This window comes from Ailuropoda melanoleuca, chromosome 2 (genome assembly GCF_002007445.2).
Source record: "Ailuropoda melanoleuca isolate Jingjing chromosome 2, ASM200744v2, whole genome shotgun sequence".
Classification (NCBI taxonomy): domain Eukaryota; kingdom Metazoa; phylum Chordata; class Mammalia; order Carnivora; family Ursidae; genus Ailuropoda; species Ailuropoda melanoleuca.
In genome coordinates this window covers 43,723,328-43,746,437 of record NC_048219.1, presented here as the reverse complement: position 1 = coordinate 43,746,437, position 23,110 = coordinate 43,723,328, and the positions used below count along the sequence as shown (strand labels likewise).

At 38.4% G+C, this 23,110-nt stretch overlaps 1 long non-coding RNA gene across 2 annotated transcripts in view; it reads right to left on the bottom strand.

The window, feature by feature from the left end:
• The window catches only part of LOC117800996, a 79,634-nt gene that overhangs the window by 36,378 nt on the left and 20,146 nt on the right, over window positions 1-23,110 (bottom strand). The window lies entirely within an intron of this gene.

Genomic DNA, 23,110 nt, shown 5'->3' with positions numbered 1-23,110 from the left:
TGATGTCATTTGTATAACTTTTTGGTAAAATATCTGATCAAATATTTTGGTCATTTTTTTATTGGATTGTTTGTATTGCTGAGATGTAAGGTCTCTTTATATATTTTGGGTGCAAGTCCTTCATCAGATATATGTGACTTGTCTTTTCAGCTTCCTAATGATATCTTTCAATCAGCAAATGTTTTTCATTTGATGAAGTTGAATTTATCACTTTTTTAATGATCTGTGCTATTGGTGAGATACTCCCTTTAGAGAAGAAAACACATTGTATAAAAAGGAGCTGACAATAACTAAAAGGTGGAAGAGATACAATCAACTAGTCTAAATGAAAGCAATTCAAATCTAGAGATTTAAGCCATCTATTTCTATGGCTGAAATGAACTGGAGAATAATTAGTGTGAATACAAAAAAGGGTGCACATCCTTGCTCATAATGCATGACTGAAACATTATTTGGTAAGGTATAGGGGGAAAGAAAAAGTTCAATTCTATAATAAAAGTTACTATTTTAAAATAGTCTCAGTTTAGAGAAGTGAAGCCAATCATGCTTATCTTTGGTAAAACCCTTCAAAATAAAGTCCAAAGCAATAGGGAATCAGCTTTTAACGAATTAAGAATACTAAAGGGAGGGGCACCTGGGTGGCACAGTCACAGTTGGTCTGACTCTTAGTTTCAGCTCAGGTCGTGATCTCAGGATCCTGAAATCAAGCCCCCATGTCCAGCTCTACACTCAGTGCAGAATCTGCTTAGGACTCTCTCTCCTTCTCCCTTTGCTCCCCACCCCCATAAGAATTCTTTTGTAAAGAAAAAGGAAGGAAAAATAATAGAAAGTGGAAGTTGTTGAATGGCTTAGCTGAAATATTAAGCCATATTTTGGATAAGAAGAACAGAAAAGGATGTGTTTTTAAAATGAAAACACAAATTTAATTCCAGTACACAATCAAGTATAGATTATATGTTAAAATAAACAAAAATACCTAACTACTGTTAGAGGGAGACAACTTTTGAGAATGGGGTTTTCTAACTAGGATGTATTTTTTAATACCGCATATTAGTCAATAAACCAACATTCCACATCCCCCAAAACATGTGTAGACAAAGTAACTGTCTCCTTCATTTCTATTAATTCATGTTGTAAAACCCCCAAAAATATATCTTCTAAAACCATAGAACATTAGTAGGCTTTACGGAAAAAATAAAAATAAAGGAGAGGTTGATCTGTTTTTCTAGTATTCCTACTGTGTTCAAAAACACTATTTAATCAACAAGTACAAAACCAATTGCCCAGATTTAAAGATAGACAACGTTTAGGGGCGCCTGGGTGGCACAGCGGTTGAGCGTCTGCCTTCGGCTCAGGGCGTGATCCCGGCGTTGTCGGATCGAGCCCCACATCAGGCTCTTCTGCTATGAGCCTGCTTCTTCCTCTCCCACTCCCCCTGCTTGTGTTCCCTCTCTCGCTGGCTGTCTCTATCTCTGTTGAATAAATAAATAAAACCTTTAAAAAAAAAAAAATAAAGATAGACAACGTTTAAAATGAGCTCCCCCTTGAAATTGCAACTTCAATAAAAAATTGAGGGTTCCTCCCTCCTCCAACCAGGCAACTACATAATGATAATGTATTCATCTCTAGGAGAAAAATAAATTAATAGGCTTAATGCATATTGTAATGTTATTTCTATAGAAAAAGTAGATGCTAAAAGAAAATGCATACAAACTCAATATTTGATATTTTCAATATAATTGTGATTCAGATAGGGAATGCATTTTTAATGTTGCCTTTTCAACATATTGAGTTGTTTTTTTTTTTTAAGACAGAAAAGCTCTCCTAAATTAGATTTTCTTTTAATTCTCCAGGATACTAAGAAAACAAGGGAACAGCTTGCCTTCGATAAGAATCTTTCTTTTAAATGTGACAGAGAGAGATCCAATTTTCCTATCTAACCGGATTAGAGTAATCCTAAATAATTTAGCCTCCACTTACGGTTTGGGCAAGTTCATTACATGTGAACTCCCAGCATCTCCTCTCTTTAAGCTCTTTTTGATCAATTAATGCACACTTTTAAGTAGGAAATGTATAAAATCTCCATAGACTATTGCTCCAAGTATTTTTTCCTTATAATTTTATTCATGTCTTTATGCTAAGAAGGAGAACTAAGATGTGCTGAAGCCTGGAATACAAGCTCCTCAAGAGTAAGTCGGTGTCTTACTAGATGTAAGTTCCTCACTAGAATGGAACCTTCTTGAGGGTAAGAATTTTGTGAATTTTGTCTTATTCATCCCTAAAACCCCAGTTCTAAGAACAGAACCCGGGACATTGTAGACATATTCAAGGTGTATCTCTGTCTGTCTGTGACATACCAGGGGAGTATTATGTGCTTTAATACATTATTTACTGCGCTAATAGCCACAAAAACATGAAGAAATCTGTATTACTCCTTTTCGCAGATGAAAAACTGAGTCTCAAAGAAATAGGTAACTTAGCCCAAATCTCTCAACTGTTAAGTAATGTTAACTCATCCAAACCCAGGCCCTATCAACTCCTAAGCATGGTACTGACATCTGGGTTATATAAACCAAATACAAATTCAACTAGATCTCAAGACATATTTTGTTGATCCTTCTCCATGCCCACCACATTTTCAGCTGCATACTCTTTGTCTCTTCATACAACCACAATTTTTCTAATATTATTTTATAGAAAAAGAATAGAATGGTAATTCAAATTTGCCTCTAGCACAGTTGACTTATTTTTTTTTTATTACTGATAGCTTAGTGATCTCTTTCAGATTCACAACTTAGTATTGTTAATGTTTAAAATTTTTGTCAAATTGGGAAATCTTACATGGTAAAGAATAAATAAGTGACCGTAAGTTCTTCGCAATAACTTTCACTTGAAGGTAAAATTCCTATCTCCCCCACTTCTTGAATATGGGCTGGCCTTGTGACTTTCTTTGATTCATAAAAGGGACATTGTATGAGACCTTGCTTATGCTCTCACTCAGAAAGCAAAGAAACCTTTGCTTTGTGGAGGATGCAGTATTGTGGGGGGGAGAAGAAAAAGCACTAGCCACCACAGCTGAGATCCCAGACTTAAGCGCATGCCCAGCAAACGCCCCGCAGAATAAGATAAGCCATCTGAGAAGAGCCCAGGCCAAATCGCTAATGACAGAATAATGATTTTTGTTTCAAGCCAATAAGTTTGGGGAAGTTTGATATGTGCCAGTAAACAGCTGGTAGACCCTCTCTAAAGTTTCTTTTGCATATGGTTATTAAAATCATCATTGTGGAAATACTACACACGTGCCCTACAAATACAGGATTCTGACAGGTTCCCTTTCAAACAATTTCTCCCCCCAAAAAGCAAAAATATGATTAACTTACATGCTATATTATTAAGTATATTCCTGACAGGCAAGATTATAGATAGAAAACAAATCCTCCAATTATCATTTTACACATCTGATGATTAGAAAAATTTTCTATGGACTAGCTTCTGGCTCCACGTATTTCAAGCCTTGTTTTTGTTCCACTACACACATACATTAGATGCTAGGCTCCTTAAGACACATTCATGTTGTTTGGCCACATACCTATGAGTCATAGCATCAACCAGGTTGGCAGAATGGACAATAGGAATATTCCTAGAAGCTATTCCTATTCTAGAATGAGGAAGTACTAACTTAAATGTATAGGAAGTGATGATGGGAATCAACTAAATATATTTCACTGAACTAAAACAAAATGTATTCTCCCTTCAAATTTTCTTAGCTAGATCTCAAACAATGTCTGGGGTCTCTCCAAAACCACCCAAAAGAAGGAAGAATTTAATGGGAGAGAAGTCAGAGTGGGAAAAGGCAGGAGACTTAATTGATTGCAGTTAAGTACCTTGCACAAATTTTACAAAAGTATATGGCTGTGTGAATTTATTTCTAGGGTCCCTATCAAAGCCTTGGAGTGACCTCCATCATGTAAGGGACCCTGAAGCTTGAGCTTTATTAGCATCAGATGGACCCACATCCTTTCTGCCCCCTTCTTCCTGGCTTACTTCTCTTTCCTGGTTTCAGAAGTAGGAGACAATTATCCCCTGCCTAATTCCAGCCCCTCAAGAATCTTTTCTAACCTAAGCACTTTTCCAATTTATGGTCACATCCATATTGTTTTCTCTTTCTCTTTGCTTCTACACTCCAAAGCTTGAATTTCTCGGCAGTGCAAGCCACCAGAAAAGATAATTGCTTGAGTGTGATAATGGTGACTGACAATTTCATCTTCAAACTATTTATCAGTTCACACTCCATATATCAGGAATCAAGAGAACATGACACCTCTGTCAGTAAAACAAAAGAATCTCGTGACAGCATTTCAATTGAATTTTTCACCTGGCACTCACCACATCAGCACTCAGTTAAAATAACTCCATTCATTATTCCAAAGCAAGAAAAAAGTAAAACACAAGAATGGATGCTGTAGACAATGTAAATGAAATTATATACATATATAAAAAAGCTAATCCTTCACCTGATCCCAGGTTTTTGCTGCCTTCAAAATAACCTGTCTTGGTTTATTACAACTTTTTTTATGTTTCCAACAATAAGCCAATCCCAGGTCATTCTTTTATACAAGTGAGTTATCCTTTTCAGCAGAGAATGACTATTGTGCAGAACAGTAAGCAAAATATGTCAATCTCAAAGTTCAACTGAAAGTGCCTCTCAGTTACTTCTAAGCCTCAGTAAAGGTCTCAGTCCAAAACTTTAGGTAAATCCTCAATTGGCCTGATTGCCACTTTCATAAAATTTTAAGCTCCGATTTCTGATGGTTTGGGTAACTTTCCAAAAGTTGTCTGAAAAGTAGGCCATCCCTGGTCTTCAAGATTCCCTCCTTTTTTATTCTCAAGAATATTTCTTAGCATTTAGGCAACAATGGAGTGTGGTGGTCAAGGTCATAGGCCAGATTAGGGAGTGTTCCCATTTCAGTTCTGCCATGACTGGTGGTGGGATTTAGGCAAATTACTCAAATCCTCTGAGCTTGTTTTCTAGTTTATAAATTGCTGATAATAACACTGTGTTTTATATAGAGTAATTGTGTGGATTAAATGAGCTGATATACATAACTTAGCACATTGACTGGTGAGAAAGTATAATCCCTTCCCATTATTTTTTCCCATTTGTATTTCTCATTATAATTGTCATTTTGCTCTGAGAAAGAGCATTGGAGAGGGGGCATAACAAGAATGGAAAAACAATTCAACCTGTCCTAGGATTGATCCCAGCTTTTTATTTCAACCAGCTGGGCTGTGTCACTCCAAAGCAAGTGCTTTCTATCACTCTACCCTTGGGTACCACTTTAGTTCAAAAGGCACAGCCTCTGTCTCTGCAGTTCTTCACATATATCTTTTTCCAAATATATGTTCTTCTAAAAGAATAAGTGCAAAGGCAAAAAGTAAATTTAGCCCATCAAGCTGTATTGAAATGCTAAATCAATTTTTTAAGAAAGAAAAATACTGACAAAAACTTTCAAAATAGAGATCTGAAGATAGTTTTCATTAAAAAAAAATGTGTTCTGGTAAAAGCTCTAATGAATCTAAATAATGTCCTTCATACACCAGGCAATGTTATCATCATCAAACATTTATTGAGTGCCTACTCAATTCCAAACACTGTTAGATTCTGGAATACAAAGAGCCAAATGACGAGGCACCTGCTCCACAGGAACACACTGTCCAATTGAGGACACGGGGCCAAACATGAAAAGCACCCTAAAGTCTAGAAAATATGAAATCAACAAGACAGACAAAAAGTTCCTCCGCAGATGAGAAGGTAAAGCAGTTTCACGGCCATCAGTATAATTTTTACACAGCAAGTATAAAACATGAAGACCTGAAAACTCAGACTTTTTAAGTATCCGTAGTGATTACTTACAAGACTGACATCAGCACAATGATCTTGGTGGCCTCTCAGAGGAACTGTAGGTTTCATTCACTCCTGCTGTTCCCCCAAGCCTACCTCACCCCAGTGCTGACTTGGATGGTCAGACTCAGCTCTCTGAACTGGCTCACAACGGACCGTTCACAGAGGTAAAAGTTACACACTTGTGTGATCTTACCCTTCACTTCTTCTAAGATGTGGTAATGGTAGTAAGGGAAGGAAAAGACTGGCTAACTGCCCTCAAACTTTGTCTTTCAGGACTCTCGCATACAGGAGTGTGGTGAAGTAAGGCTAAGCTTAGGACCTGATTGCCCCTCAGAAAGCTTGGTCCTTCTCTCCCTTTCTCTCTTTATCTACTCTTTCTCTTCCACCGGGTGGCTTACCAATGGCCCAAGAGGGTCCAGGGAGGGCACAGTAAGGCTCCAGCTCTCCTTATGTCTCACACCTTGGCACTAGTAAGTGGAATTTTCACCACATGAGAATGGTGAGGTCTAAATGTGGATTGGATATTGGGGTGGAAATGGTCAGAACAAGTCTTTTGGCCTTCCTGGCTTCCAGACCATTTAAGCCACCCCACTATACATAGGTTTTTCTGTGGAGTCCTGGTTGGGAGTGAAGTCCCAGCAGTTGTTACAGTGTGATGTCACTGTGCTGTATCGATCAGTTCATCCCGCACATACACTTTCTTTGAGGATTTCTCAGGAAAAGATGGCCAAGACCCAAAGAATTTGAACATTTATGAATCCTCTGGCCAAAAGCCATCCAAATATCGTATTAACATTAATTCTTAACAGCACTCATTCCTTCATTTTGAATAGCTCTGCCTAGAAGGCATAAGAACAAGTAAATAGGAATACGATATTCTGTCATATATGTGTCATTTCTCTGACTTTTCAAAACAAGAGCAAATAGTTTGGAGCGGGGGGCAGAGTTGAACTCCCAGTCTCTCTGATAGGTGGAGTACAGAAGTCACAGACAGACACCTTTTTATTTTCCATGATTACATATTGGCCAAACAGGAATTACTTCATCTTCAATTTTAGCAATAAAAATAGCCAGATTCCCCTGAAAGACCAGGTTCACTTTAATATACAAGCTAAAAAAAGAAAAAAAATTGTCTAGTCATTCAATGTAGTTAGGTGCATTCAGGACAGGAGGAAGAAAAGCGGGAAGCAGGGGCAGGTTGGTGGCAACAGGTCTGGTCCAGCTCTCTCTTAGCTGGCCCTGGGGGTGGTTTCTGAACCTAATTTTGGCTCTGTCTTCACAGCAATCTTTAGAATGTGAGGAATTTAACATCTCTTGTGCTCCGTTTTTGGCCTAAACTGAAAATCTGAGACAATGGGAAAAGTCTCACTTAAGAACCTATTAAATTTATACACCCGCTCCAAATTCTGCAAAATGTCAGAGAAGCCAGCAATATCTAAGATAAACTCTGGAAATGCCAAAATAATCAATGAAATATCATAATCATTAAAGTTTTCTTCACAGTTGGAGAATTATCAAACCTCTTTGCCACAAGCAGCTCTGATTTTATTCAGGCCTTTGACTATTAAAAATATGCATATAGAATATATTTATAGCTGTGCATCACACTCAGAGGATGTGCCAAATAGATATGCCTACCCAGAAAAACGATAATATTCACAAGTCAGTTATTGACTTTCCCTTTAAACCCTCTGGGCTGGCTATTTGTCATTTGGCTCTCAGCATTCTGGAATCTCCTCTGTATGGCAGGATGGCTGGGAGGCTGTAAACCACATCTCACAGACTTCCTTGCCAGCTGCTTTCTAGTGGGGTTCTGCCAATGGGAGGCACTGTTAGGGGCTTGATTTTTTTTTTCATTTTCTTTTTTTTCTGTTTCTGATGGTGCGTGGAAGCATCAAGGAGACGGGCAGGGCAAGTGCAGGCCGGAGTCCCGCTCAGGCAGTGCAATAGCTCAGCAAAGGCAGAGAAGGTGCCCTGTTCGCCTTAGCGGCCGGCATTCCTGAGCACTGGCTCCAGCAGCAGTAGCTCCCCAGCCTCTGAAGCAGGAGACTTTGGGCCCCAGAGTTCCCGCAGCATAAGTGAGGTGTGGCGGCCTGGCGGCCTGGCGGCCTGCAATGGGTGGTGATAGTTGCAGCAGCAGTGAGCAGCGGCAGCACCTCCACAGGCTCCTAGCGCGGCAGCCCTGAGCTCCGGGCAACCCCGTTTCCTCTCGGCTCCCCCAGCCAGGCGGGGGTAGGCGGGTAACCTCACCTTTCCCTCTCACTCCTTCAGTCTTGCCAACAATTTCATAACCAATTCTGTATATGTTTTCCTAGTTCTCCTGAATGAACACTTCACAATACACCTCTGTCTCCCTTCATACCAATGAATCAAAAGAAAACATAAGGATGCATTTTTGTTCATTCTTCATACAGGTATATATGTATTTGATGAATGCTGAAAAGTCATACAATTTACAAAGAACTTAAGAGGGCAGAATTAGGACATCCCTGATGTGAAAAACATTAGAAAGTTATAGAATTCAGGTTAAACATGATAAACACACATATTCAACCCTGAAATACCAACAAAACAAGAGTAAAGGAATAAAAAGGGTATGAGACCACAAAAACAAGACGGCGGAGGAGGGAATGAAGCAGTAAGGGCAGTAGACAAAGATGAAAACACCAATTTGTAAGATGGAAATGACACGGCTAGGAGAATCTCATGAGCAGCACTCAGAAAGCTGAAACCAAAGATTCAAGTAGCAAATCATCAAAAAGCCTGAGTAATATATGAAAAAGATCAGAAATCCAAGTTGCTTCAGACTAAAAAATTATAACAACAAATCAACAGAAATCAACAAAGTAACACTTTAAATTCTAAGGGAAAGTTATTTCTAACCTAAAGCTCTACCTTCAGCTACACTTTAATCAAAAGTAAAGGTAGAATTAAAATATTCTCAACATGTAAGATCTCCAAAAATTTTATCTTGTATGCAAGCTTTGTTAAAAAAAAAAAATCCTACAAGATGTGCTCCATCAAGACAAAGAAATAGACCAAGAAACAGGAAGATAAAATCTAAGAAACAAGAAAATTTAATTCGGGGGAAAGAAAAAAGACAGAAAATTCCCAGCAATGACTGCCAAGAATATCAGTTAGGGTTCTTGGCCTAGAAAGCAATGAATCCTGATTGGCATAGGAGGACAGTGGGCTCCAGGAAAGACAGAGAGAGAAAGGGAGGGAGCAGGAGAGGCAGGAAGGGAGGAAAGGGAAGAAGGAAGAGAGGGAGGGAGGGAAGGAGAAAGGAACCTAGACATTATGTATTCAAAGGCATGAGTTTTATTGAAAGCTGTTTTATAGTTCTGTGAAAAAGTCTGGGGCTAAAATAGTCATAGGGACCTAGATAACAAACCAAATGACATAATAAAAACTTGTGAAAAGAGGAGAAATGTAATCATAGTATAATACAAACTTAAGTTATGAAGACTTATGTATCAGAAAAGCATGATATAGGGACACCTGGGTGGCTCAGTCAGTTAAGAGTGTGCCCTCGGCTGAGGTCATGATCCCAGGGTCTTAGAATCCAGTCCCACATCAGGCTCCTTGCTCAGCAGGGAAACTGTTTCTCCCTCTCCTTCTGCTCCCCCTGCTTCTGCACGCTCTCTTTCTCTGACAAAAAAAAAAAAAATTCTTAAAAAAAACCCCGAAACCCTGATATAACTATAATGGGAGAATACGAGGAAAAGCAGGTGTATGCATTGAAAGTAGGGCTGAAGAGGCACTGTAAAAGAGATATTCCTAAACTTCCAGAGAAGGAAGCTAATAGATAATACCTAAAATTAAAAACAAAAACACAGAACTAGGAATAAAGTATAGTATTAGAAATTGGGATGTAAATGCCAGATTAAACAGCTAAAAATGATTGAAAATAAAAGTTTGCTTGAAGAGAACGAGAAGGGGACAGGGGTGTGCTTCTGTTTGTTTGCTTGTTTGCTTGTCTTTAGGCTTGTAGTACTGTTTGGATTTTAAATTTAAGCACAAGTATTACTTTGAGAATATAATTAATTTTTTTTAAGATTTTATTTATTTATTTGACAGAGAGAGAGACAGCCAGAGAGAGAGGGAACACAAGCAGGGGGAGTGGGAGAGGAAGAAGCAGGCTCCCAGCAGAGCAGGGAGCCTGATTTGGGGCTCGATCCCAGGACCCCAGGATCATGACCTGAGCCGAAGGCAGACGCTTAATGACTGAGCCACCCAGGCGCTCCATAATTAAATTTTTAAAAATTAAAAGATAAGGGGTTTGGGTGATGTCATATACATGCAGTACTCTAAACAACAATAAATTGGAACATATGAAATTCAAGCTATATTTTCTTTAATGAAATTAAACATTAACTATTTAATGTTCCTTGGCATCTTTATGCACTACTAATGTACTTTGCAATTTTCACCACATGCAAAAATAAATTTCACCCGATATCAGGTAACACTTCCATAAATTTTGAATTCACTGGGTGTCAAATGATTTAGGATACTAAAGTATTCTGGTAGATACTATTCTGATTATTATTATTACATAATGAATCATCCCAAAACACAGTAGCTTAAAGTAATGGTAAGAATATTATTATCTCTCCCAGTTTTGGGGTTCTTGCTTAAGGTCTTTTATGCAGTCACATCCAGATGACCAGGGTGGCTGAAGTTAGAGTAATCTCAAAGGCTTCCTCACATACACATATGGTTGTTGATGCTGGCTGTTGTCTGGAACCCCAAACGAGGCTCAGCCAAAATACCAACTCACAGCCTTCCTATCTAGTCGGGCTTCCTCACAGCATGGGAGTTGGGTTTTAAGGATGAACATCCCAGTGGACAGGCAGAAACTTTATCATTTTTAATGACCTAGCCTCAGAAATCACAGAGCATTATTTCCTTAACAGTCCCAATCCCCCCAAAATCCAAAGGAAAGGAAAATAGATCCCCACTTCTCAACAAGAGGAGTGTCAATGTCACATGGTAAGAAGACAATGTGGGAAAGGAGATTTTTTTTTTTTTTGCAGCTATTATAGAATAGGTCTCTTTGTTCCAATATAGAAAAATGTACATTCACATAATGTTGAATAACCAATAACTATCTTCAAAAGTAGACATGCTTATACCATCAGATTTTTACCTGGAACATGTATGCTTTGGGGGGAATGGAATAATTTTCATGAAATTAATTTTCAGATCCCAAGTTTCAGATGTACTCTTTCCAAAATTTGACTGCCTGAGAATATTCATGCCAGTTGTTCCTTTTAAAAAAGAGAGGCATGCCTATCATCCATTTTACCATCTTACTATGGTACATTGACCCTGAGTGTAAAAATCTCCAGAATTGCAAACAATAGGACAATTCAAAATATCGGTGCTGGTATTGAGAAAGTAAATGACTAATAACTGAGTCATAAAATCTGGAATTGGTTTCGATTCTTTGCCTTTAACAAAATTGAAAGAAGACCTAATTAAGATGACAGCTGGTAGATCATTAAAAATAATTTTTGATGATAGATAACTATGTGATTTTGGCATATAACTTGGAAGGAATTCAAATATTTGAGTGACATTGCTAAAACAAAACTCTTTCCATTCTCATCTACTTATTTATGGAATATGTTTTCTCAGATCTTACATCCATAAAAACAAAAATAGAACAGATCGATGCGGAGCTTTGCCTCATTGTAGCAATAAGTAATATGCATTCACAGATACATACATTTATTGAACAAAAAATAGCTCAACCATTTGAATAATGGATACATTTTTAATAAATGTTATCCTTATGTTTATCTAAATGTATAATTATTTATGTTGTTTAGGTTAATTTTATATTGACTCATGTAATGAAAAATCAATTCAGAAGAAATTTTAACACTTGGAGTCGTATGGTCACAAATTTTTAATTACTTTTCAACCTACATATCTGTTTTTATGGCAGGAAAAAGTGATCACTAAAAGATTCTCAGGCAGAAAAAAATGTATTAAACTAGGATAAAATTTTATTGGAAAAGTGCTATAGAAATAGGAGCTCAGAGAGAAAAAATAAACGAAGAATTTCTGATTATTAAAGTGAGTTTGTTCATGTATTTTTATATGGATTATGGCAGGAATCAAATGGATGCATTTCAAAGACTAATGAAATTTTTATATTAATGTTCACAATTTTCTGTAAACTATATATTTTACAACTAGTCAAGCTTATGATGAGAAATTTTAGAGGTCAACAAAAATTTGTGAGGTGGGATCTAAGTTTCAAAACTGACTCGAGACCATCAATTTAGAATCTTAAAATACCCTCCAAAATAATATGAAGTCTGAGCCTAATTTAACAGAAAGTATTTTGCAAGAGTTATTTTTGTTTTTAGCTGAAAGAAGGAGCCTCTGAACATTTTCATATCCTGTTCAACTATACAGTTGTTTTTATTGTACATTATGTGTCTAACTCTGAGGGAAATCCATAGAACAACAAAAGAAGAAAATCTTGTTTTATTAAACCTGGCAAAAAACTGTTATGGTTGAACTTTATTATCATGTCAATGACTAATTAATTAGAGCTGAGATTTCTGGTTTTACATACATGAAAGAACATACCTAGAATTAAAAATCTACATTGTTATATCTTTGATGAGTATGGAGCATATTGAAATACAGAAGTAAATGCTTGTTCATTTCTTTTGAAGATCATTGGTAATATGTACTGAATATAGGATGTGGAAATACAGATATGTGCTCCTTGTTCTTTTTTCAGTGCTTCAGTGCCCACCAATAGCAAGTTTGAAATAATCTTAATGGTATCATAAATCCCAAGGCTCATCATGGCGCCTGGCACAGGATAGATGTTCAATATCTGTTTGTTGCATTACTGAGTGAATGAAAGAACTGGGATTCATTCATTTAATGAGGTGGTCAGCAAGCCTTTTCCAATTTCAGAAATTTTTTTATTGAAGTACAAATTTACATTTGAGTTATATCATCTGAGTAGTGGTTCCCAAAAGTCAGTCCATAATCTGACTGCATCAGTGTCACCCAGAGGACGTGTTGTATATTTGACTTCCTGTACCCCCACTCCATGTTACTAAATTACAACTTGAGGGGGTGAGGTCTGGGATTCTTCATTTTTAATAGGCTCCCCAGTTGATTGTCATACATATAATTGACAGGACTCAGGAGAATCAGTTTTGGAAACAAGAAAAAACAGGGTAGATTCATTCAGAGAATGAGAAGGCAGGAAATGCAAGCAGTTTCAGGGGGGAAAAAATAGTCTGGTCAGGGCACCAGCGCTAGAAATGAAACAACGCCAAACACTTGTCACTGTGCTCAAGATCCAGATTAGACGGAGAGGCTGGCGGCTCTACCTTGGGTTGTGTTGGTATCCCATTTAGGGTGGGGTCGGTCAGGGCCATGATTAGTAAGTAGTGCCACTAGGCTGCATCTAATAGAGAAGAGAGTTTCTCACAAACATAAATCAAAATGCTGCTAGAAATCAGAAAAGCTGTTTAGGCAGCCAAAAAATTACAAATACAAGGCTGTACACAATGGGATGGAATGTCTCATAAAATAACATGTACCATGTCAACAGAGAGCCAAACACGAGATTATTACTCAATCTGAACATTATAGAAAGAATTCCTATTATTAAGAGCAATTGGATAACTTTGAAATTTTTCTCCCATTCTGAGTCTGTATTACTAATTGAATTCCAAAATCACCCAGCTCAATTTTTAAAAATCAGTCAAAATCTGTTTAGAATCCTTTAGAAAAACAAAATAATTGACTACATTTGTAACTAATGACAGATTACTGGGTAAAGTACTGTCAGGAAGAGTAATCAATAATCATCTGCTCAGCTCCTGGCCCCTTTAGCCATCCTGACCCCTTTCACTCATCATGTATCCACTGTTCTAAAGAAAAATCTCAATCATCTTATCCCGTAGCATTGTCAAATGAAGAAATTGTCAAGGAACCACCTGCTCATTCCCAGTGGCTTTTGCTTTTTTCCTATCTTATTTTGTGGTTAAAAATTTTTTGGCCTACTATCAGATGTCAAATGGGACCGATTTTGTGTCATAATTTCCATCTAGTAAAAATTGCAGGGGTGGGGGCAAGAAGGACGATAATACCTCATCCAGCACCATTATTAGTATAACTACATTTACTGAGGAAAAGAAACTCAGTAGGTGGTGTGGGCATCTATTTTCCTGTCCCCCTATTTTCAGTGGTGTTCTGCTGAATCCACTTCAGCTTGGTCCCTAACTTTCTGGACATTCACAGTTACTGAAAGCCCTGCCCAGTTTAAAACTGCCAGATTAGGGGAGCCTGGGTGGCACAGTCATTTAGCGTCTGCCTTCGGCTCAGGGCGTGATCCCAGCGTTCTGGGATCGAGCCCCACGTCAGGCTCTTCCGCTGGGAGCCTGCTTCTTCCTCTCCCACTCCCCCTGTTTGTGTTCCCTCTCTCGTTGGCTGTCCCTCTCTGTCAAATAAATAAATAAAATCTTTAAATAAAAAAAAAAAATTTTTTTTGGCCTAGGTGTGCCTGGATGGCTCAGTCAGTTAAGGGTCAGACTCTTGGTCTGAGCTCAGATCTTGATCTCAGGGTCATGAGTTCAAGCCCAGCATGGGCTCTACGCTGGGCATGGAGCCAATAAATTAAAAAAAAAAATACATACATACATACATACCTTTTGGGCCTAATTTTTGGCTGTTCAAATCTAATGTTCTCTCTTTCCTCTGACCTCTACAGATTTAAAGTTCATATTTGCCAATTTCTTTGGCTCACAAAATCCTCATAGTCTTGAATAAGAATTGCCTACTTCTCATCATTATGGAACCTAATTACTAACTCCCTTTCTCCAGCTTTGTTCATGTTGTTTGGATTCCCCACAGAAGCAGGGAAGTTGAACTTTGTTCATAAATCTGTTACATGGCTGAATATAAAGATGCTCACTGGTTAGCCAGGAAGTTAACATTGACAAAATATCCAAATAATTAAATAACTGCACACCCACATCATTTTTCAGGAATTTAAATGTATATGTGTTCAGCTTTTCTGACTCATGTCATTATTCTTTCAGTGATAGAATGGACATGGTACACTGCTTTGTGAAGAACACCTCATTACCTTTCACAGTTCTCTGCATTTCATAGTGTTGCCTAAAAATATCTTTTCACTAGAAGAGCCTAGAAGAACAGCACTCAAGAGAGTTGTGTTTTCCATTACATTGATCTTAGCCAGTAGACTCCAATGTGTGATTGAGTTGCATGCTGCTAATAAATTAACAAACATTACATCTGTTCTCACCTGCATTTTAGTCTTTCATCTGGGTGCTGACTGATATTTAATGTTAAGCTAACACAAGAGTTGCTTTTTCTCTCTTTGGTTTGTTTTGGATTATTTATTTTAATACATTTACCAATAACCAATCTGTTAAAAAATACACACATACTGAAGATCTATGTAACATATCCAGGAAAATAAATTTATTTCTATCAGGAAAATATTATATATGCAACTAACGAATACTTGAGCACTACATCCAAAACTAATGATGTACTACATGTTGACTAACTGAACATAATAATAAAAAAAGAAAAATATTATATATGAAGTGACGCAATTCTTAGATCACGAAAACCAACTTTTTTGGCAATATAATCGGACAGTGGTTGACAGCTTTTATTGGTGCCCCAAAAAAGTCAAATGTAAGACAGGCCTATAATAAAAGATCACGGGCTGTTCATCTAAACCCTATTCACGCAGTGGGGTGATACTGGTTAAAGCAAATAAATAAAAAGATAAAAGGTAAATTCTTATGCCATAAGATTAACTCCAGAACGCAGACTGGTTCTGATGCAGGCTGGCTGGGTCCAAAGACCCAGCGGGGGGACCCGGAGGATGAACCAAGAGGGTTTTGGCTTTGCGCAGGATGAAAATCAAACTCAGGTGAGAGGAAGTGAGAGCAGAGTTTACTGAAGATGTAGAGAGATCGCAGATACAGACAAGCATCTGGAAGTCTTGGAAAGGAGAAAAGAGTAAATCTCGTCATTGCTTGGTGTCTGGGGTTTTTATTGAGAATGGTGGTCTGGTGTACATGCCCTCTCAGAAACCAGGAAGTGGACAAAACAAGGACAAGTGCTTAGGTGTCCTCCACAAGTCACTTATGCCCTGGAGCCAAGGGTCTTGGCATCAAGGTGTCTGGAGTCAGTGGTCTTAGAAAACATGCATGACAACCTCACCTGGTGAGATGTTATCTATTAGGCTGGAAGACTCCAAAGAAATCAACTCCTTGACCTTTACAAAGGGGACATACGTTAAGGCATGTGGAAGTGCAGGTCCTAGCAAGAACAGAGGTAGCAAAAAAGCAGTCTTTTACGGGAGCCCTTCAGTTTCCCTACCTCATTTCTAGGTACTAAATTTTTACCTGATAATTTTGAGAATTGCTGATGTTTTAATGCTAAAATATACATACTCAATATACGGATAATCCTCACCTGACAGGAATATAGTTCCTGATCAATAGTTGAAGGATAATGGGAAAACCTATAGCTAGATGCAAAAGGTAAGCAGGGCAGAAGCACTGCAAAAGGACACTATATTGGTCAGGGTTTTTTAGAGAAAGTAAATCAAGAGGAAACTGAGATATTTTATAAGGAATAGGCTCACATGATTATGGAGGCTAAGCAGCCCCACCATTTGCAGTCCACAAACTGGAGACCCAGGAAAACCAGAGGTGTAAGTTTCAACACGAGTCTACAGGCCTGAGAACCAAGAGTGCTGATGGTGTAAGTCTCAGTCCAAGGGCAGGAGAAGACTGATGTCTCAGCTCTAACAGGCAGAGAGAAAAATTCACCCTTTTTCCATCATTTTGTTCTACTCAGGCCTCAGGGGGCAGATTGGATGATGCCCACCCATATTAGGGATGGCAATCTGCTTTACTCAGTCCTGCAATTCAAATGCTAATCTCTTCCAGACACACCCAGAATCAAGGTTTAACCAGAGATCTGGGCAGACTAGGGCCCAGACAAAACTAACAATCACAGGCACTGATCTGATTTGCAGTCTGGCTGTGACACTATGCTTGACTTTGAGCCTAGTTTTCTTCATCTGAAAAATGAAAATAATAACACCTCACTCCTAAGGTGATGGGGAGAGTAAAGAGAAATAAAACAGATGTAAAAGTGCCGTGAAAATTTTAAAGCAGTCTAGAAATATAAGGTACTATTATTTCTGTTTCCTGTTGGTGCCACACTGTAAGTTATTAAGATACAGTAACAGGCCTGGAAAGTAGAAACTTAAGACAAATCCTTTGTCAAGTGATTCCGTTGGAGGAAACAATATAAATAAGCTTAACAAGTCGTTTTAAGCTTTTGGATACGATGGTAGGTAAAATATCACCAAAGGTATAAAAGGAAAACCTTTGCCAAAGGAGCTGTGCTAAAACTGACACACAGCCTATGAGATCCACCGAACAGGAATGCATATAGATAGGCCACCACAGCAATGCCTGGACGGTTATGCCAGCAAACTGTCTCAAAAATGAAAACAATCGGAGTTACTATCTCAACACCAGTACATGTGAAAGTAGTGGGGTGCTCGTCCTCGAGCATCTACATGCTTGGCATATCTCTGTGAATACCCAGTTAGACAAAGAATGTGCTGCAAAAATAGAAGAAGCAATTGCTTACGCCAGTGATAGAAACAAACGCCTAGAGAGAAGGAAAGAATTAGTGATGGAACTGAGCGCACAGAATAGCTCCTGCTTTTAAAGCTGTGTGGACTTAGGCTTCCCAGAAGTCCCAGACCTGTCACTCTCCTAGCTACTATCACTCCTTACACCAAAGCTGTCAGGTTTGAATAATAGAAAACCTTCTGTTGCTTCCTCCGGATACTGAGTTCACCGAGAGGGAGGCAATATAACTATCCCACCATAGTCCTGGTTCTTTCTTCTCTGACAGATCCAACTTCTACTGAGAGTGATCTTCCAGCGATAAGAAATGAGAGTTGGAAAAAAAGATTGTCACAGCTTTAAATTAAGAGTCTGGTAAAAAGTTAAGTAAGGCAAATGATACAATTTGAGTAAAAATTATTTCCCTCAAACCATCATTTTCTCCCAAGCTTTCTTAAGTTGGTTAGAATCTACCGGTGTTCCATCAGTCACGTAAGCCCAAGCATGTGCTCATCTTCAGTCACCCTTGCTGCCTCTACCTGCACAATGTATTAATTGCCAAATCTTATTATTTACAGGCACACGCTACAGCAGGATCTTTCTTTTTAGCCCCTCTGTTAATACTCTAGTTTGTTTTCATATTGTTTTTATGAAATCACTAAAATAGGGTTCCAACTAGCCTCCCTCCGCATGCCTTTCTCTCACTCTAATCTATGCAACACTATGGGTGCAGCTCTCCCATTCATACCACTTTCCAACTGAAAATCCTTCAGGGGCTCACCCCTGCAGACAAAATTAAGCTTAAATTTCCTATGCTAAGGATTAGGAGTATGAAAATACTAAGTGCTGGAGAGGTTATGAAGCAACAAGAACTCATATTCTGCTGGTGGAAGTGTATGGATAGAACTGTTTTGGAAAGCTGATTCTCAGAATCTCCTAGAGCTAAACACATGGATATCCTATAACCCCCAAATTCCACTTAAGCAGTCACTTTGATAAATAAACAGTGGTGTATTCATACACTGGAATACTTATAAAACAATGAAAGTTAATGAACTATACATACATTCAACAGCATGTACAAATTTCATAACAATACTGAATGAAGTTAGACACAAAATAATTTATGTTATCTAATGACATCATATAAAATTCAAAAACAGATGGGGTGCCTGGGTGGCTCAGTCCGTTAAGCATCTGACTCTTGATTTTAGCTCAGATCATGAACTGGGAATCGTGAGATTGAGCCCCATTGCTTGAGATTCTCTCTCTCCCTCTCCCTATGCCCCTCCCACCTGCATTCACTCACTCTCTCTCCAAAAAATAATAAATAAACAAATCTTTAAAAAAAAAAAAGAATTCAAAAACAGGCAGCACTAATCCATGGTTTAGGGAGAAAGAAAGGTGTCATGTTGTTTCTTTCTCTACATCCCTCCAATCCTCATGTCTTCATCCACTCCCCTACCCTTCCATTCTGTATCTTCTTCCTCTGTTCCGTTACTTTTCAGAGGTTAATACTGACACAGAACCAACAAGTTGTGGGAACTGGAGGAGCAGGAATTTATTATAAGAAACTGGCTTGTGTGATTATGTATGCTAACAAGTCCCAAGATCTGCAGGTGGCAAACTGGAGACCCAGGAGTGCTGATGGTTTAGTCCCAGCACAAAAGCCAGCAGGCTCAAGACCCAATAAGAGCAAAATTCATAAGTGATGTAGAAATTGATATCAGAAGTAGCATATTAGAAGTGAGAAATCCTAGAATGAAGAAGTGATTATCTCCAGGTAGATAGACAGTGGGAAACTGAGAATCCCTCATGGACACAGGAATAGGATCAGGGATGTGCATGTAACCCAACCCAAGCTATTGACATGTGGCGAGATAGAGCTGGGGCTTCTGGGGAAAAGTTTTGAGTCTTCAAATGGATTTGATAGTTTAAAAATATAATATGTGAAGCCACAAAAAGAAAGACCAGCTGAGGTGGAAGCAGTCCGAGGAAAGCATAGCCAAGAGATTGCTCCTGGTAATAATTTTTGAACCTTGAGAAAAAGTATACCAGTCTGAGTCCAATCAGGAGGTAGAAACTACATAGAAATATAAACATAATAATATAAAGGAGTATTATGCTGTGATAAGAGAGACTATAAAATATAAAGAAATTTTGTATGGTACCCTAGGGCTGAGGAAGAATACCCTAGGAAGGACAAACTTGGAAGGAGACCCCGTCATCAATGCTGGTGTTCAGACCTCCTTGGAGAAGGTGTAGTTTAGTTCCACCACTGGATAGCCCGGAAATCAAATCTGTTTCCCAGACCTGAGCTGTTCTGCAGTTGCTGGGCAATCAGGAAGCAACCCTGTGGAGTGCAGGTGTGGAGCAGGCAGTCAGCAACCTGTAGAGGGTAGAAACCTTCTGGATGGCAGGCAAAGCATGCAAGGCTTTCAGAGGGAGCAGAAGCTGGCTTAGTGGGGACCCTCTAGGGCACAGACAATTTACACAGGGACCTGAAAAGGGAAATGGGGTACTGGTGCAGACAGGAAGACTGTGGAGTGCTAATCTACGTCCAGCATGCAGCACAGTGCTAACTGCCAGCCTGCAAGTTTGCCAAAGGACCACATTCTGGGGCACAACTTCACCAGATGTCCATACAACCACACTGCAAACCTATCAAGCAACAGCCAGACAAGGCAGGAGAGCCCTTTCCTCCTCCGAGGCCCATCCAGTGCCCTCTACTAACAATGCCTACATAAAAGTCTCACTTATAAGGCGAAACATTAAAAGGGATTGTCTGTTACCATAAAGCATATATCGAAGGGTGAATTTGGAGCCTAGAGGCAAGAAATTGATAAATGGCACACAAGCTGTAAGTACCAGTCATGAGAACCAACAAATTCCCTTCCGGTTTTAGACATTTTCTGCTGGATTTTCTAAATGTTGCAATTGAAAGATCACTAACTGATAGAGGACCCAGCCTTCATACCATCTGTAGCTAAGCAGGGTTTCTCATGCTTTCCTGTAAGCCTTTCTGCCACATTTCCCATCCAAAATCTTTCTGTCCAGGTCTATTTTTTTGTTGTTGTTGTTAGAATCCTACTTATTACTTCAAAGAGCTAATGTTTCAGTTCAAGTACAAAGTCAGGAAAAGGCTGAAGTCCCATCTCAGTAGTCAGGAAGGAGGTGTTCCCACTTATTCATGGAGGGTCATCGTTTTTTCTTCATTTGGGCCTTCAACTGATCGAATAAGACTCACCCCTTAGGGAGAGCTATCTGCTTTACTCAGTCTACTGACTGAAATGTTAATCTCATCCAAAAATACTGTCACAGATATACCCAGAATAACGTTTGACCAAATATCTGAGACCCCATGGTTCATTCAGACACATAAAATGAACCATCACAATTGCCTTACCAGCTTTTCACCCTTATTTCTGGCAAAAAGTACTCTATTGATCCATGAGAGAATTGACTTACCTTATTCTCAAATATATGATTTGTAAGGGATTGAACACCTTCCCCTAAAACTCTAAGGATCTTAAAACTATCCAGATATCCTGTATGACCGCAGTGCTTGGTACAGAGATGGACAAGTAGCACAAACTTAAGGGTATAATAATAATAACTAATGTAACAAATACTACTATTTTTAACCATCATAATAACTCACTGGTACATATGTTCCTGCAGAAGAGAAGCTCTGACTTTCAACTGGAATTAGTAGAGATGTGATGAACTAGAATTGCCTTATCCATTATGCTCACAAGGAAAGTCAGCTTGAGAATAGAAGCAACCCAGAGGGGGTTCTTGATGATTTGAGCTCTAAATTAAGCTGCATGTGAAGCCAAGGCTCACCTGTGGAGTTTTCAGTTATGAGTTGGAGATTTCTTATTTTTATTTAAGCTAGTTTGAGTTGGATTTAGGTCGCTTGCAACAGTAAAAATTTGGAGGCTATTTGGTCATTCTAGAATTCTCCGTTGGCAATAAAACATAGCCCAAGGAGGAATGATTTATTTTCAGTAAGAAAAAAAATCTAATTAAGCAACCATAATAGTCATAGACTAGGTAAAAAGAGGATTGCTTTTGGTGCTTTAAAGAAAGAAAAGAAACAGAACTATCAGGGAATGGAATTACAGAAGTAAAAAATTTATTCAATACCCTTGGTGATTAAAACAATTACTTTATGGAGTAGATTCCCGAGAAACTTATAAAAGTCCCCAATTAGAAAATACTGCCTCTTTGAAAAGTTTGATTTTTAAAGTTAAGACTAATACATCTCTCTTTTTAAAGCATCAGTGATTTCTCCTAAGCTCCTCAGTAGTCTTGTCTATATAATGGTAAAGCTGTTCATTTGTATTTGCTTATAAGTGTTTCCTAGTCCTAGGGTTTTATAACCACAAAGTTTATTATTGAAAAGTTTTAGTTCACTTCAAATATTTTCTGCACTATTTGGAAAGAGTATCTAGGGGAAAATTCACATAAGAAGAGTAAATCCAATTTAACAGAAAACATGAAACATTGTTGATGAAGTGCTTTATGTGTGCGTGTGTTTGGCCCAAAGGAAGCATCGGACTGGCTCTGGGAGTGGGAGGTAGAGTGAAAAGATGCAGTATCCCCTCCTTTGCTTGCTTGTGTTGGATAAATGGATCATTTCATTGTCAGGCTGGCTGAGACTGAATGTCAACATTATACAGGATGGTCCCAAAGGGATGCAGTACACGGGATGCTATCTTAGTTTCTCTTGCTTGATGCCATTAAATGAGCTCACATTCCATAAGATAAGAGTCAGATGAACTGAAGGCAATAAGTACCTAGTTTTATAGCAGTAGTTTAAGTTCAAACTCCTCATGAGTTTATGTGTGTTTCTATGGAAAGACTGCATCTAAAACAACACCGTAACAGATGAATTTTCCAGAGAAAACAAAAAAAATTTACCTATGAATTGCTGTACTAAATGGTGGAGTTTTTTTTTTCTTTCAATAACAATAGCACAACAGTCTTTTAGAATGCATGAACATTCTGAGGCCTAACAGTGGATGGTATTTTTAATCTGGAATATCAGAAATACATTCTATGTTCATATAGAAAATTTTGGCTGGATTACATACAAGAAACATCATCCATTCGTTCCATAAAAATATATTGATTATCTATTATGTGCTAGGAAACGTGATTCCTGTCTTCCTAAATCTGTCTAGCATAATAGAAAGTTTTGTTGCTCTAAAAATCTGTGGTTATCATGTGTTAAATAGGCACCACACTTCAAGAGAGATGTAATAAGAATGATAATTATGGGGGCACCTGGGTGGCTGAGTTGGTTAAGCGTCTGCCATTGGCTCAGGTTATGATCCTGGGGTCCTGGGATCAAGCCCCACATGGGGCTCTCTGCTCCGTGGGGAGCCTGCTTCTCTCTCTCTCTCTGCCCTCCCCGTTTGTGCTCACACACACTCTCTCTTTCTGTATGTCAAATAAATAAAATAAAATATTTTTTAAAAAGAATAATAATTTTTATATAGTAAAATATAGTATAAGA